Source organism: Chiloscyllium plagiosum, chromosome 3, assembly GCF_004010195.1.
Source record: "Chiloscyllium plagiosum isolate BGI_BamShark_2017 chromosome 3, ASM401019v2, whole genome shotgun sequence".
Classification (NCBI taxonomy): domain Eukaryota; kingdom Metazoa; phylum Chordata; class Chondrichthyes; order Orectolobiformes; family Hemiscylliidae; genus Chiloscyllium; species Chiloscyllium plagiosum.
The window spans coordinates 39,474,245-39,480,576 of record NC_057712.1 but is presented as its reverse complement, the minus strand read 5'-3'; the positions used below and the strand labels follow the sequence as shown (position 1 = coordinate 39,480,576).

General features: G+C 41.6%; 1 protein-coding gene across 1 annotated transcript in view; it reads left to right on the top strand.

The window, feature by feature from the left end:
• Positions 1 to 6,332, top strand: part of ddx43 (DEAD (Asp-Glu-Ala-Asp) box polypeptide 43) — a 72,762-nt gene that overhangs the window by 1,234 nt on the left and 65,196 nt on the right. The window lies entirely within an intron of this gene.

The window sequence follows — 6,332 nt, the reverse complement described above, 5'->3', positions numbered from 1 at the left end:
ATAGAACATTGATGGAGCTCAGCATTGATAATGCAGTTGTATGTCAAAAGGAAAAGTTAGATTCTGTCATGTTGAACGTAATCACTGAATGGAACTTGTGAATGCTACTTGCCACTTATCAGGCCAGGTCAAAAATGTGACTAGCTCTTGCTGCATGTCAATAAGGCCTGCTTCAGTACCTTATGAGCTGTGAATAGGACTGAACACTGCAATAATCAGCAAACATCTCCACTTCTAGCCTGACAGTGGAAGGACCATTGCTGAAGCAGGTTAAGGTGGTTGGGCCTCGGACATTACCTTGAGGACCAATAAGGGCTCTTGTTGCATAGTGTTAGTGTACCTACCTCTGGACCAGGAGCTCCAGAGGTGTGCAATAAAATCTTTGAACCAGCTGATTTTAAAAGAATACCATTAGGAACTTCTGGAGTGATGTCTTTGGAGTCCTGTAACCAGTGATGGTGTGTTACAGGGATCAGTGCTGGGCCCACTGCTTTTTCTCATTTACATAAATGGTTTGGATGTGAATATAGGAGGCATGGTTAATAAGTTTGCAGATGACACCAAAATAATGGTGAAGATTATCTCAGGGGTACAAAGGGACCTTGATCAGATGGGCCAATGAGCCGAGTAGTGGCAGATGGAGTTTAATTTAAATCAATGTGAGTTGTTGTGTTTTGGTAAGGCAAACTAAGGCAGGATTTGTACAGTTAATGGTAGAGCTCTGGGTCGTGTTGCTGAACAAAGAGACCTGGAGGTGCAGGTGCAATGTTCCTTGAAAGTAGAGTCGCAGGTAACCAGGGGTGGTGAAGAAAGCATTTGGCACGCTTACCTTCATTGGTCAGAACATTGAATACTGGAGTTATTTTTTTAATTAGATTTTTTATTAGATTCCCTACAGCATGGAAACAGGCCCTTCGGCCCAACAAGTCCACACCGACCCTCCGAAGAGTAAACCACCTGGACCTATTTCCCTCTGATTAACACACCTAACCTAGGGGCAGTTTAGCATGGCCAATTCATCTGATCTGCACATTTTTGGACTGTGGGAGGAAATCAGAGCACCTGGAGGAAACCCATGCAGTCACGGGGAGAATGTGCAAACTCCACACAGACAGTTGCCCGAGGTTGGAATCGAACCTGGGACCCTGGTGTTGTGAGGCAGCAGTGCTGACCACTGAGCCACCGTGGGATGTCATGTTGCAGCTGTACAGGTCATTGCTGAGGCCACTTTTGGAATACTGCTTAAAATTCTGGTCGCCTTTCTATAGGAAGGATGTTGTTAAATTTAAGAGAGTGTAGAAAAGATTTACAAGGATGTTGTTGCATCTGGAGGGGTTGAGTTTTAGCAAGAGGCTGAATAGACTGAGGCTTTTTTCCCTGATGTGTCAGAGGCTGAGGAGTGACCTTGCAGAGGTTTACAAAATCATGAGCGGCATGAATAGGGTGAATAGCCAGTGCTTTTCCCTAAGGTGGGGGAGTCCAAAACTAGAGAGCATAGATTTAAGTTAAGAGGGGAAGATTTAAAAAGGACCTGGAGGGTACCTTTTTCACATGGGGTGGTGTGTGTATGAAAAAGCTGCCAGCGGAAGTGTTGGAGGCAGGTACAGTCACAACATCTAAAAGGCATCTGGATGAGTATATGAATAGGAGAGGTTTTGAGGGATCTGGGCCAAGTACTGGCAAATGGGACTAGGTTAGATTGGGATGTCTGGTCGGTGCAGATGAGTTGGACTGTAGGATGTGTTTCCATGTTATGACTCCATGAGTAAGTTGGCTTCCAATGATGACAGCCATCTGCCTTTGTGTAGGTGTGCTGCCAGCCAGGGGACAATTATTCCCCTGAGTCCCTTCGACTTTATGGCTTCCTTAATGTCACAATTGGTCAGATGCTTCTTTAATGTCAAGGTCCTGTACGTCTCCCAGTATGTTCAGTTGCTTATTGATACCACATATGAATACCTATGTGTGCTGGGGTGAGTAGCTGAGTCTGAATACTGCAGATATAAACTTGAATTTGATGATCATATGCTTTCCTGGGTGTTAATAGCTGGTTAATAAAATACTATATTGGTAAATACTGAGGTTTAATACAAGGGTAAATATTCCAGAATAAGTATTTGTTTGTATACTAACAGTGAACTTCAAGTGGAATTTGAGTAGACAAACACCCATCAATTGCAAGGTGTATATTTTCTTGTGTAAATTAAGGGCATGCATCCAGGATAAAAAGAGAAAATTGGATTGGAGGTTGAACAGATTGTAAGTACCCAAAGGAGTCAAAAGTAAATCTTTGCCTTATGTGAACAGTGACAAATACTTGGATATGAATACTGAAGAGAAGGGTCAAGACATGCTGTGTAGATTAATACCTTAGAATTGATACAGGGTTAAATACTGGTGCTTAAATAACTTGTGTTTAGTATTGAGTATCTGTCAATATTGGGAGATATTGGAATCCTCGAATCCCTACAATATGGAAACAGGCCCTTTAGCCCAGCAAGTCCACACTGACCCTCCAAAGAGTAACCCACCCAGACCTGTTTCCCTACTACTCTACATTTTAGCCCTAACCAACACATCCCTGAACATTATGAGCAATTTAGCATGGCCAGTTTACCTGACTTGCACATCTTTGGATTGTGGGAGAAAACCGGAGCATCCGGAGGAAACCCACACAGAGACAGAGAATGTGCAAACTCCATACAGACAGTCACCCGAGGCTGGAATCAAACCCGTATCCCTGGTGCTGTGGGGAGCAATGCTAACCACTGTGCCAACATGCCACCCCCTTCTGCTGGGTTAAATATCACAAGATAAATCTGAGTATAAGAAATAATAGCAGGATAGGCAGCTGACATAGCAATTCAGTTCAGTAAGACAGAGCATCTTTGTGTAACCTATCTCCAAAGGAGCTAAAAATGTTCGCAACGAATGTACTCTGTGACTGACCATCCACAGCCTCCATTGTGAGCGGAAAACTCCAAAGATTCACAAGCCTCTGAATGAAAAATATTCTCATCAATCTCAAATAGCCCCTTTTCCTGAGACTATGACAGCAGTTTAGATTCTCCAGTCAGGGAAAACAGTTTTTTTCAATATCTACCCTGTCAAACTCTGAGAATTTTATACATTTCAATGAGTTCACTCTTCCTTCAAAGCTTAGATTTCAGAGTAAATCTGGTGAACCTTTGTCCACCACGAAGTATTTCTTTCTGCAGAAAGAAGATAAAACTAAACCCCATGTATACTGTCACTAAGCCCACAATAATTGCAACAAAATCTTCTTATTCTAATACCAGATCCATTGTAATAAAATTAACATACCCTTAATCTTCATAATTGCTTAGTAAACATGATAACTTGTTTAGTGTAGAAGGGCATACAAATCCTCCTGTATACCAACATGGACTTTTTTTGCCTTTTAAACTAGAAATTTTGTTTCTTCGCTCTCAGAATTAATGATTTGATACTTCCTGATGTCACTTCCATGGATCATGTTCTTGCCCAATCATTAATCATTCTATATCCCTTTGTAGCCTGTTTGCATCTAGCTTTATATCATCAAACTTGACTATATTACACACTCTCCCTTTCATTGAAGTCATTAATGAATAACTGAAGGTCAAGCCATGATCCTTACAGCTCTCTGGTTGCAACCCATTCATCTCAAAAATGACCAGTTTATTCCTGCTTTGCATTTCTGTCCATTAACTAATCTCCATTCTACAGAATCACCCAAGTTCATTGAGCCCTAATCCTGTGTAGTAACCTCTTGTATGGCACCTATTTAACTGCCTTCTGAAAATACACATTTACTGGTGTCCTGCTCTTCCAGAAAGTTGTAACATGGTGGAAGTGTAAATAGAATGTATAAGATAAGAACTTGGTGAGAGTGAGTATTCAGTGTAGACAGGGAAGGAGGTGCTGCTTTAAATCTCCAATACATGCAGTTTGTGAAAGTATGAGGGAGGGAGTGGACAATTTAAAAGAAGTCTCAGTCCAAACCAGTTTGTGAAAACAAAATAATTCAACAACTTGATAAATAAGTGTAATTAATCTGGACTTGGATAATGCAAAGCAGATTGAGCGTCCAGACTGCATTGTATGGGAATTTGTGGAAAGCTAGTTCATCCCTAGTTAAATGTACTTGCATTTTAGTTCTCTCTGACTTACAGTCATAGAATCATAGACATGTACAGCACAGAAACACAGACCCTTTGGTCCAACTGATCCATGCCGACCAGATATCCTAAACTAATCTAGTTCCATTTGCCAGAGAGATTTGCTCAAATCCCTCTAAATCCTTCCTATTCATATACCTATCCAGATGCCTTTTAAATGTAATCGTATCAGCCTCCACCACTTCCTCTGGCAGCTCATTTCAAACACGCACCACCCTCTGCATGAAAAAGTTGCCCCTTAGCTCCCTTTTAAAGTTTTCCCCTTTCACCCTAAATCTATGTCCTCTAGTTCTGGACTCCCCCACCAAGGGAAAATACCTTGTCTATTTTCCCTATCCTCGCCCCTTATGATTTTATAAGCCTCAATGACATGTTCATCGGAGACATTCAAAGGAAGCAGTATCTGGACAGTTTACACCAAACTCCATAACTGTTCATGCAGGGTTAATGTGAAATATAATGTGCGGAGTAGAAGACCCAGGTGAGATAGAGGATCAGCAATTCCATAACACAGTCTTATTCCTCTACAAAACACTACACCAGGTTAAATTAATAACTATGGCATATATTTTAAGTTTAATCGAGACTTATCTCCAAAAACACATAATCAAGAAAGAACCCACTGTACTCACTAATACAGCCTTTCTCTTGGATTTACTTAAAACAATTAAGTTATCTGATTCTGTGTTGTGAACTTCGCCCAAACTGGTTCCTCCAAGATTAGTTGTGAAATTAATAAACAATGAATTTCACAACTAATCTTGGAGGAACCAGTTTGGGCGAAGTTAACAACACAGAATCAGATAAGTTAATTGTTTTAAGTCTGTCCAAGAGAAAGACTGTATTAGTGAGTACAGTGGGTTCTTTCTTGATTGTGTTTTTGGAGATAAGTCTCTTGATTAAACTTAAAATATAAGCCATAGCTATTAATTTAACCTGGTGCAGTGTTTTGTAGGGGAATAAGACTGTGTTATTTTCTGGGTCTGTAGATTATGAAGGAGCAAAAATGGCGTTTGCAGTGATATGTACTTGTCAGATGTGGGAGTTTAAGGGTTACTGCGGATTATATCTGCCATAAATGCTGTTGGATGCGAATCCTATCAGATTGAATGGATTGGTTGGAAAGACAGATGGAAGCGATGAGGAATTTGCAACAGCAACAGTGTGTGATGGATGGCAGTTATAGGAAGGGGGAATGTCTCAGATATAGTCACATAGATGGGTTAACTCCAGGAAGGGTAAGAGAGGTAGGCACCTAGGGCAGGAGTCTTTTGTGGAGATACCCATTTCAAACAGGTATGCTGTTTTGAAAATGTAGGGGGTGATGGATTCTCAGGGGAACGTTGCACGAACAGCCAAGTTTCTGGTATTGAGACAGGCTCTAATGCAACGAGGGGTATGTCGGCTTCCAAGAAATTAATTGTGTTAGGGGATTCTGTAGTCCGAGGTACAGACAGACATTTCTGTGGCCAGCAGAGAAAAAGCAGAATGGTGTGTTGTTTCCCTGGTGCCAGGATCAAGGATGTCTCAGAATGTTCTCACAGGGGAGAGGGGCCAGCAAGAGTTCATTGTCCACATTGGAACCAACAATATAGGAAAGAAAAAGGTTGAGATTCTGAATGGAGATTAGAGTATTAGGCAGAAATTTAAAAAGGAGGTCCTCAAGGGTAGTAATACCTGGATTACACCCAGTGCTACGAGCTAGTGAGGGCAGAAATAGGAGGATAGAGCAGATGAATGCATGGCTGAGGAGCTGGTATATGGGAGAAAGATTCACATTTTTGCATCATTGGAATCTCTTTTGGGGTAGAAGTGACCTGTACAAGAAGGACGGATTGCACCTAAATTGGAAGGGGACTAATATACGGCAGGGAAATTTGCTAGAACTGCTTGGGAGGATTTAAACTGTAAGGTGGGGGGGGGTGGGACCCAGGGAGATTGTGAGGAAACAGATCAATCTGAGACTGGTGCAGTTGAGAACAGAAGTGAGTCAAACAGTCAGGGCAGGCAGGGACAAGGTAGGACTAATAAATTAAACTGCATTTATTTCAATGCAAGTGGCCTAACAGGGAAGGCAGATGAACTCAGGGCATGGTTAGGAACATGGGACTGGGATATCATAGCAATTACAGAAACATGGCCCAGGGATGG